Genomic DNA, 11,632 nt, shown 5'->3' with positions numbered 1-11,632 from the left:
GAGCAATGATAAAATTTTAAAGGCGGCTCATTTTTATTTTTATAAAATATACTAGCATACCTCCGAAAGTTAGCGACTAGAACGACCGTATGTGAACGGAATTCATAGCAGTGTGGCCACGTATGGACAAAACCGGCTTGAATAATAATCTGTGTCGATCAATGATTGGATCGAGCCATATAACTAACATTAAAAACACGTTAGTGGATAAACACAAAAGCCACATGTGTCGACTATGCAAGAAGAAACATTTAACTAATGTTTCAAAAATAATGTCATGATAAAAATATAGACTAAAAGCCGGCAATAAGAATCAAACAAACCCAAAGCAAGCCCACCGAAAAACCAAATATGCACGTAGATATCTCGGTCAAGAGGACCTCACACCCGCCCCAAAAAAAAGAGGACCTCACACCGCAAAGCGTGAACTGGGACCTCCTGTCATGCAACACTGTCCCTGGTAGCCTGGTAGGCATATCAGCACCTCAAAAATATATTCGAGCTGGAGAGAAACTCCAAAGGTACAAAAAAAAGAAGGAAAAACAGAATCTCGTCCTCATGCGCCGTATACCCAACCCTAAAAACCTAGCGGCAACATGGAAGGACCAGAGAGGCATCTGGCCTATATAAGGCCGGCGGTGCAGGCCTCCCTGGTGTGGCATACAACCAGATCGAGCGGTTGAGGAAGAAGACAATAGGATAGCTCTCCCAGATCTAGCCGAGCGGACCGACTGGCGCCGTGCCGACGAGGCGACGACGACGAAGGCGCGTGCGTACATGGGTTTGATCTCTCTCTCTTCGTTTCCGCCTCCCTCTCTCTCTCTCTCTCTGCGTGTCGAACGTCTGCTGTGTCCGATGGGATAGGTCGGGGGCTGCGGTGGAGGGTTGATGATGGTGCGAATGGCTGACAGAAGAGAGTGAGCACACAGCGGCAGACTACGTCTGGTAAAGAGGACGGATGGATGCGAGGAGAGATATAGACGCAGCTGCTGTTGCGTGCTCACCCTCTCTCTGTCAGCTCTCTCTCCCCCTTGGGACTTGTTCCGCCATCAATCAATCTATCCATCCATCTCCCCTTGCCGTTCCCATCGCTTCGCAGCCATCTTTGCCTGCATCGACTGCCGAGAGAGGAGGCAGGACGAGGCTTTGTCTTGCTTGCTGTGTCCCCACCTGAGCCCTATCTTGTCCGGATTCCGACGGCCTAGCTAGCCTAGTCCCCTGCTCTTTGGAATAAGATACGCGCAGCATGCACGCCATGGATTCTTGCGCCGGCAGCCACCAATTCCTATTCCTTTAAATTTCCCCTCTTTGGGGAGTCTCTCTCTCCTAGCCGTCTTTGCTTCTTCCAGGATTAGCTATCTTCTTGGGGGAAGGGGGACGCGTGTTGATTCGATTAACGCAGGTGGTGTTATTTTGCTCGAGTCCCCAGGAGTGCTTAACGGAAAGCACTGTTTGACCAGTCCTTGCCATGCCCTTCTCCCTCCTCCTCCTCCTCCTCATCTTCTTCCTCCTGTACTCCACCCCCTCTCTCTTTGTTGCTGCTTTAACTTTTTTGGATCACGAAACTTCCATGGTTTTTCTCCCCCTTTTGCTTCCTCATCTCATGTGCTGCTGTGAGAGGCAGGCAGGAAGGAGGCAGCTATGGTGGCGGTGGCGGCAGATCTGCAATACCTGGCTGCAAGTGGAAAGCTGGCACGTAGCCGATGGCGACGGCGGCTCCCAGATCTGTGGGAACGTTCGGTGAGTCCACGTTTCTCCTTAATTTGAGTCTCTATAAAGTGGCCATGCCTCCTCGTACATGGTCTATTTGTGGTATGACCATGTGAGTTGTTTGCTTTTTCTGTATTATTGTTCCTGATGGTTTTGCCTCTAATGGCGATTCTACATCTCATGGACTTGCCTGTGATGTGAACTAGAAACGTATATCCCGCAGTTTAGCCTCTGCAGCTTTTTATTCAGCCGTCTTTTGGTCTTTTAATTCCTGGCTATATGGTCTCCATGTAAGAAGCTGCAAACGAACAGCTAGCATAGTCAACCCCATGGTCGTTTCTTTCATTGTATGCATCGTATGTACAGCTTGGTTCACTTTTGAGGAGATCTTCTTGGAGATCCGTAGGAGTATGGTTTCTGATAAATCTCCGCAGTTTCTTCTTGCTTCACATAAAATTGCTATTTTCCTGGACATCGATTTTTTTCTTAGGTGAATCAACAGAACTTAACTCGTGCGAACACATTTAAATTTGGCATATGTGTTCTTGTTTCTCACACAAGCTATGCAACATTGTCAACTTATAGGCATATATGTACTAGTGGTTTCTCAGCAATTTATTTCTCTTTATATTTTGCACTATCATGACCCCTTCGGCTCTAACACCAACTGACGAATGTGTAGTGGTGGTCTCATTGCTTAATGTCGCATGGAGTTGCTTAATTTCTAGCAAGCAGCAAAAGATATCATTTGTTTGGTTACCTGATCATGTAATGGATTGCCTGGTAGTATAACATATTTGGTCACTTGATCATGTAATGGATATTTTTAATAGTACTATGACTTATTTGGATATATTACATGTGCAGAGAGCACAAGACTTTTCACTCTGGAAGTACTTTTCATTGTAACGTTCAATTGAGCTGCTTATGAATGGCCTAAAGTAAAAATTTATGTTGAGCGGAAGAATGCTTCTGGGTTTATCTGTAATGACAACCTAGTTCTCTATTGTACATAGAACTAGCTAGTCTAGTGCTGTTCTCCCTAATTATCCCATAATGACCATCTCTCTATTCTGACTGTTCTTTTTTGACATCCATTGCTAGAACAACAGATGCATGCTGCCTTCTAGGAGATGAAGTGGCTGCATGACGGCACACTTTCGTTTGCTACTTTCAGGTGTTCCTTTTGTAGCCTTATCTCAAATAATTTTATTAATGCCGCAATGAACTTACATTTGTGTTGAGATTGAATTTGGTGGATCATGCTACCCCCTCTATTTTTCTTAAAATCTGCATACTAAATATAGAGTTAGAGATATATTCATATAGTTAAGCATGTCATGGACTTGGCAACACCTTAATTAGGTATTGAAGGCATCATTGCATTTGATTTGCTTAATATGCTCATGCCAATTTATTGAGTTTCCAAAGTGTACTTTCCTACAAATATTTAGTACGCAGTTCATAGATCCCTTTTTATTTGGTTAATGATGTAGATAACCACAAATCGTAGGGTTAATTTTACTCGGAATGATGTCCAAAATACTTGCCTTGGTATTTGGCTACAATGTTATGCTTGTTTTGAACCAAGGTACACCTTTACAATCAACCATTGTCATTGCAAACATTAACACTTACTAGTCAAACAACACACTTCCACAGTTCCTCATTATATGAGTGTTACAATATACTTCTAAAAATGCCCTCTAGGTGGAACATTCATCTTCTATTGATTAATTATCCAATGTTAGTTCAAAATTTATTCTTCTCTGTCACCAACCAAAGGAAAATCTTTTCAAAGCAAAATATTGAGAGTGTTGCCAATCTCCCATGGAAATCAAAACCTGAAGTTCCCACCTATAGCATTTTCGTTTAGTCGAGTGTGCAATTTTGGACCTAGTTATCATAACATTTTTTGTGTCATGTTCGTGCTGCGGACATGTATGTTGTAGTTTGCACAAGGTTGTTGATGTGCTTTCATGTGTCTATTGCACTTCCACTGTGAGTTTTGGAAGTTTCCATGCTTGTGCCCCCTTCAATAATCAGTTAATGATAAAATGCAAAAGTATCGGTGCACTTTATAGTGAACTATAAGCTGATGTGCACTTTATGTTAATTTAATCCTTTATGGTGTACAAGTATATTCAATAAAAACACTTGCACTTGATTTAAATATACTACTCCCTCTGTACCGATATATATAGGTGGGAACTTCGGGTTTTGATTTCCATGGAGTATAGTTGAATTCAGCTACTCCTGCGACATATATATCGGTACAGAGGGAGTACTTCCCAATTGGTGAATTGCTGTCCTATAACTAAACAGGTGATCCCATTGCAGCCATGCATGAGAAAAGACCCACCTCGACATGCAGCCATGTATGCTTTCCATGCACACAGTAATGCTATCTATATATTTAATAAACTTGACAACTATACAAGAGTCAAATACAATAAATCATATGTATTTTCAGTCTCATATTATTAATTAAAATATTCATGTGACATACATCCACACTCATTGATTTTATATTGCAACCAATTACCCTGACAATGTGCGAGACAACATCTGGTTTTACCAATTTGGCTAATCGCATTAGAAAATCCTCAAAATGAACGAGTTTAATCTACAACTTTCTCTAAAAGAAAGTATTGAACTCCTTATTTATGACCAACTTCCTTCGTGATGGCTTCAGTTATATCTTCATCCTTACATGCACGTCCTACACTTGTTCCATGACATGTAAGAGCATGCTGCAAATTCTATACATAGTTAACTCACTCATTTCTCACACAGTAGCATTTATTTGTGTTATATTTAGCTTCGATGGAAGTTTGAAAGACATAATATTTACTTTATTGTTTAATAGCACGGTACACTATGGAACACTCTCACAAGTACCATGGTTTTTTTGCTCGATACATATATGTAAAGTGATAAAAACATACAACAAATAAAGTAATACATATGATCCCAATAAGGTTTCCATGATTTGTGGCATCCTTTTATCTTAGGCCCCTATCTAGGTGTTCCTTCCCTCCGATTCATTGCTAGTGCCATCAATAGCTAGCAGTGGGCTCATAAGACTGTGAGTATCATCTCTCTCATCTTTTGTCACTTCATTTTACATCGGTGGTGAACTCATATGACTATAAGAGTCTACTCTTTTCTTAAGAGAATGTCCGCTGGAGGTGCTTAGAGAAAAAAACACCACGTCGAACTCACTAGGTGCTTGAGAAAAAGAAGTGATTCAGTTTGTTTCAATTCATCCTTGGTGCTTGTGAAAGTAACCTAGTTCGTTTTTATGTATGATGTTGGATCATCCTTGATGCATGTTTTTCTTGTCCCCAAGCATGCATGTGATCACCGTATTCTTGAAGTAGATGGCCTTTGCTGAGCGAGCTAGTAGAAAGGAGGACTTGCGGCCCTATGCAGGTGTGATGAACAACTGGCTGCTTGCATGGGTGTGCGATTTGGGCATGGCGGTGGAAGAGTCGAAGTTTGTAACAATGTACGGGACAACAAGGGAGGTGGTGGTGGCGGGGAAAAATCTCAGGCAACATATACACGGTCAAAGTTGATTGGTAGTACGCCAAAAACCATAGCCTACTACAAGGCACCTCCTCGCCTTGTTCGTCGTGTTTGTCTTCTGCCAACAATGACAAGCTAACTTCATCGTCGCATCCCATGCCCTCCTTCGCCGCTTCATAGATTGGAGCTCTTAAGTCTAAAAAATTGGTCAACAATGGTGTAGGCCACACACGAGTGAAGATGCGGAAGTGATTGGCAAGCCAGACTACCGAAGGCGGTGACAGGGACTGCGTCACATGTTGCTCACAACGGCCACTCCATCGGAGAGTCCTTTGTCGGCACAACTCCATATTTATATGACGCAAGATGTCAATGGCGAAATACAAATTGGGGATTCCTCTATCATGTCCCCACGACGTTGTTCCCTAGTTGCCACTCATGCCCATATCTCCATCGAGGCAAGGTTTTGTCAGCACCCAATCCTTGTTGGGTAATTTTGCTCGTGAGGCTCCGCCTGCTCCACTAATGTCGAGCAGCAACAACAAATAAGGGTTCTGAGGTTGCCATCAATGGACGGTGGGGAGAGGAAAGAGAGTTGTCAATAAGGTCATATGAGGCGATAAAGTTCGGTGAGCAAGGCACGATAGATCATGGGGATTGGGGAAGGGGTGGCTGGCTACCAATGGCGAGTTGGCAAGCCACAGTGTGTGGCGTGCAACTTCCTTGATCTCGTGGAGAAGGGAGGACGTGAGGAGAGGGGTTGGATGTTGGGTGCCTGGGAGTGGATGGGATTTAGGCTTAGGATTTTTGTGTGGGTGCCTAGTTGCTTATAGGTTGATTTAGATGTAGGGTTTTTGTGTGGTCATGCGAAAGTGGAGGTTTATACGGTAGACTTGTATTGATAGGTACCCATGGGTATCAGGTACAAAGAGCGAGTGACTATATTGGTTGACTATAGTCCACACGATACATGGTGATAGTTGTTGGCTCATACTCGTGGTAATGAATTTGACCAGACCTAGCCCCTAATAGGGGTATAATAATGGGTACTCGTTCTTCTTGATGTAATTTTTGAGACAACGACCTTCAGCTTGCATGTGAGCATCGAGCTAGCTAAAGTGACTTTGGATGGCTTTGAGGCCTTTTCCAATGCATTGGTGCTTTGGGTGAAGTGCTAAGTACCTTAAAAGGCTTAACAACTTAGTGTCAGTTCTTTTGTAGCTTATTTGGGGTTGTGGAAATAAGTTGTCCTCTACCCAATCTAAAATTTTATTTTAGAAGCCGACTAGTTAACCCTTAATTAGTAAGCTTCCAAACTAAAATTTTAAATTGGGCTTCTAGAATAAGCTCGGTAGAGGGCAGCTTATTTCCACAAGCCCAAATAAGCCAAACTTCCTTCATTTAATTATTTAGCAACTAATAAACTCCTTCATAGGTCCTAGTCATTTTGCATAGGTTTTCGCGCTTGACATCATTTCTTCCTAGGGTCACCAAAGTGTCTCTCCTCCTTAAAATGCTTTGCCACATCAGCTTTTTACCTATGTGGCATTCTTAGCTCCTCTACATCCTAGAGCATTGGGAAGGGCCTTATTATTTCGGGGAAATGTACACAATTAAAGCCATCATTGCATCAATTAAGCGCTAAGGAGACGGGCGAACAACTTAACAACCTATGTAGAGTTTCTAGGAAGCACCTATGTAGTGTCTCTAGCAAAATGAAGGTTTAGGAAGGTGCTTGGTGACATGGCAACTTTTTGTATCTTTAAGAAACTTTATTTAACTACCTAGCATGCTACATGCCCTTGCTCACCTACTAATGTTCCCTTGTGTAGTTAATCTAATTTGAAAAGGATTGTCCTTTGAAAAGGCTGTCCTTAGTCTGTGATAAGCTCCATCCCCTCCTGACCCAGTCCTCCGTGTGGGCAGAAGCTAGTCACGCCCATTGCTACGGGTCGGAAAAACCTATAACTATCTGAATATTTTTTTTATGTATGTTCATTTCTTGGACAATTTTGCTCATTCGTATTCTTCATAATGTAGTTGTAATTTTGGGAGAAGGTGTGCGTCCATGAGTTTGACACCACACTTGACACTCAACGCTCGAAACTCCTTATGCAACGTTGGACTGAAAAAAAGGCCATGAAGGTGACAAAAGTCATTGAAAAACATAGTTTTGGAGTTGGACGGGTAATGAGAATTGGAACTATTTTGTATTCCCTACACGTGTCTTTTGTAATAGGTAAGTTTAATTTTCATGCAATATCAGGTTGTTGATGACCTAAAACAACCGTTCAAATCTCCCAAGCAATCATTTGTGCTCTAAAAGACTATTTTATTTTTGAGCTCCTTCAAATAAGGTAGCTATTCAGAGTAAGAGGATTGTTTTGGAGATTTGAACGGTTATTTTAGGTCATCAACAACCTAACATTGCATGAAAATAGAACTTATTAGCAATGATTACAAAAGACATGTAGGGAACACAAAATAGCTCAAGTTTTTGTTACCTGTCCAACTCCAAAACCATATTTCTCACCAATTCTTGCCACCTTCATGGCCTTCTTTTCAGTCCAGTGTTGCATAAGGGGTTTTGAGTCTTCAGTTTTCAATTGCCGCGTCAAACTCAGAACACGCACCTTCTCCAAAAGCACAATGACATCATGAAGTATAGAATTAGCAATAATATCAAGAAACCGACCATACAACAAAGAATATTCATATGGTTATAACTTTTTCCAACCTGTAGCAATGGGAGGTTCCCCATCCCAACCTTCCATTGTGGTGTCGTAATCCTCTCTACGAGATGCCCTTTTCATTTTGTGTTTGTGCTCTGGTTGACGGTTGTGTTCGTGTAGATCTTGGCTCATGTGTGGGGTTTTCCTTTAGTCCTTTAGCCTCGCTGGTTGCCGAATTCTCTTTCCGGTTATAGGGCGAACCACCGTGTTGACGGTGCAGTGCCCTTCGATTTAGGGCGAGAGGTAGGGCCCTTTTAGGCGACCTAGAAGTATGTGCCCATGTTTGGACAATTTGGAACGGACAAGGGCACGTCCCTAATGTGGTGGTGCCTCCCCCGACATCCATTTCAAGCCTTGCTTCATCTATTTCTTTGATTTGCTTGTTTTTGCATTTGTATGTGGGCTATTTCGTAAAGTATCGAGCTTCTGTTGTTTGGGGCTTTATTAATATATAAAGTTGGGCGTACAAAGTAGAACAATTTACTATTATTAGACAACAACATATGTGATTCGCAAAAAAAAGACGAACAACGTATGTAGAAATAAATGCATATTATTTTAGTCTTATATTTTTAGTTTGTGAGACCAATAGGTGTTTTATTTTTATTGTGCGTTTATTTTTATAACTTGTTTGACGTACCAAATTGTCTAGGTAGAAGGAATACCTAGGTTAACAGATATTGGATGCACATAATTAATTGTTTGTCTTTTTCAAAGATAAATCAATGACGATTGTCGAATACTTAGTGCTTGAAATTGTTTCTATCAAATATTTGGGTTTGTTCTCATAATAACATTGAATTTTCATTATTAGTTAGTCTTAAAACTTAGGACGAGCACAACACAGTCCACACATAGAAGTCCTATACCAACCAAAATATCTGTATTATTGCTTCCCAAAAACTATCATGGTCTGTATTTTTCTTCCATTGACATGAAGACTTACTGCATGGTTCTATCATCACCTTCATTGTAAAATATCTGTCTCTTACAGGAATATTCGAGATGTTTGCATTGCTCCATACAAATTATGATCCATGTGGTTGATTTAAACATTTTATCAGCATCTTTAAGTGCATCCTGATGTTTTTCATCTGATGAAAATCTCTGGTTAAGTTTGAATACAAAAAATTATAGCATCCGGAGGTCTCCTTTTATTAGTGCCTCATTGCTGTAGGATTTGCATAGTTGGGCTTCATATTGGTAAGCAGACTGAGTAAACATACTCCTTCAGTGTATTTATGATTTTAAGAGGTTGATCTGGTCTAACTATGTATATATTGTTGCAAGAGGCAACTTTGTTGACAAATTTGATACTTTCTTTCTCTATGGTGTTTCGCATCTTAAATTTTAGATTCTACATACTCCAGCATGCCTACAGAGATTGTATTTTATGACCAGTCAAGATTATTCACATCTGGATCTGGAATGTGTAGGGAAAAGTTGGAGCAGAACAGAAATAATTTACCCCCTACAACCAAGTGATGTATTTAAAAGGAGAAAGCTGTGCCGCCAAGCCTCAGAAACTTATGCTGAAGATGTATTTCCCATTTGGTGAATCCATGGTGCCACTTCTATTTATCTATCATCAATTCCAGTTAGCCCTTTCTGGTGTTCGCGATTTCTGGCTTCATCAGGAAATATGGCACAAACGGCATGATCTTTTCTTCCGTGCAATTCAGGAGACCGTTGCTAGTGTTATGGGAAGCACCATCCTTTTTCTCATGTTCGTCATCTCTTAAAAGCATTGTAGTTTCCTCGTCAGATTTTGTGCTCCAATATCTGCTGATATATCCTCCATCTCAACGATGAAGTATGCAGTTTATCGTGAACATCATCTATGTCTGGTTTGGTAAGCTGGCTTAAAGTCTGCTGTTTACTTTTGAGACTGGACTCACGATCTCTGTAACAGATTGTCTTTCTGTACAAAATAAAAATTCACTGTAAATTTTAAGCTGCTTCTATATTTCGGTTGGAGGGGTCTGAATGTAGCGGCACTGCCTCCAGTTTCACTTTCATAGAACTGATGACACCGTCCATCCGGCCTTCCATAGAGCTCTGCACTCACATTACATACATGTAAGCTTGCCTTAAAAAAATCAAATACATGTAAGTTTCAGATTATATCTCTTGCTGAAACAGACCAACGAAAACAAGCAGCTGCTACGAGTGCAAATACTGTCCTCCCACCCTTGCATGCTCCCATCTTTCAAAAACAAATTTAAAGGTTTTAAAAATTCTCAAAATAATTGTGGCATTGTTAATCCCTAAAAATTCCAGATCCAAATCGAAATACACATGGAGAAACAAAAAAGACAAATCTAGATGAATAGTGCTACAAAAAGACAAATCTAGAAACAACAGTATTCACGTCTGGATTTATCTTTTTTATTTCTTCATGTGTGTGTTCGACTTTGATCTGAAATTTTGTAGGGATTGTAGGCGTATGTCTCTTAAACATTCACAAAAGTAATTATTTTTTGGAACATTAAAATTTGATTTTTGAAAGTAGGGAGGCTCGAAGGGTTTCTTGTTCAGCAGCCGCCGCCATTAGAGACATCATGGTGCCATGAATTTACAGAGTTTTGTGTCCTCATAATGAATTTATATTAGTGTGTCAAGCTTTTTTCATTTATGTTAATGTGTCATGCTTTGTTTGTTTGTTTGATTCTTTGTGGGGTGAAATCTTTCATCCACAGTATGGTGAGGATATTATGATTCGACGTTCTGCACTTTTAGGAAATCATCCCGGGCCCAAGTACGTTCATCGATCAAGGCTTCCCCTTTTTCTGGATGGGCAATTGTAATAATGTCCGTGCGAGTGGAAGAGTGGCAACATCGTTGAGCCAGTCCAATTACAACCTCTTTACTAAAGTCTTGAAAATATTTCTTCTTGAAGAGACCGATACCACGAAGAAGACGTGCCCAAGAGATCTCATTGCAATTCTTAGTCATAAAAGTTACTTTATATTTTATTAATTGATCCAAATCAGTGTACACGTAATTGTTATGAGTATGAATAAAATTCTCGAAAAACAAAGCAGGAAGCATATGAGTATCTAAGAGTAGGAGGACCTGATATTTTTTTACCAACTACTACATGACACAAAGGGCAACCCCTATTTGACCCGCGTTGCGTCAAGTAGTCGGGGCTCCTATGACTGGGCCGGCTCATTTTTTTCTGTTTGATTTCTTTTCTTCTTTTCTGTTTCTTTTTTTTTTCAAAGTTTATTTTTGTTTTCAAAAACTGTTCAGCAGTTGGAAAAATGTTCACACATTTTAGAATCTTCTTAAATTTAAAATTTCTTGTTTTATAAAAAATCAGAAATCTTTTATATGTTCAGAAATAGAAAAAAAGAATTCAGAAATATGTTTGTTATTTGTTCTAAAGAATTAAAAAATCAAAAAACTCAAAAAAGGGTCACAATTTTAAGTTTTATTCACAAATTCAAAAAAAACTATTTTTCAAATTCTTTCAGAAGTTCAATGTTCTTGTTTTTGAAATTTGTTCAGAAATTCAAAAAGGGTTCAGGGTATTTTAAGAAATGATCGCATTTAAAAAAAGGTTAGTAGTTTAAAAAAATGAAGATTCCCAAAAACTGTTCGAGTTTAAAAAATATGTTCACAAATATATTCACATTAAAAAAATCACTTTTTAC

The 11,632-nt window shown here is 40.1% G+C and overlaps 1 long non-coding RNA gene across 1 annotated transcript; it reads left to right on the top strand.

Annotated features, from left to right (window-relative positions):
* Positions 1-562: 562 nt before the first annotated feature.
* Positions 563-9,856, top strand: LOC123103874 (uncharacterized). The gene is made up of 3 exons (XR_006450015.1): positions 563-1,740; positions 2,815-2,887; positions 9,410-9,856. It is a non-coding gene; the product is annotated as an uncharacterized lncRNA (long non-coding RNA).
* Positions 9,857-11,632: the final 1,776 nt, after the last annotated feature.

This window comes from Triticum aestivum, chromosome 5A, assembly GCF_018294505.1.
Source record: "Triticum aestivum cultivar Chinese Spring chromosome 5A, IWGSC CS RefSeq v2.1, whole genome shotgun sequence".
NCBI lineage: Eukaryota > Viridiplantae > Streptophyta > Magnoliopsida > Poales > Poaceae > Triticum > Triticum aestivum.
This window is presented reverse-complemented; position numbering and strand designations above follow the sequence as displayed.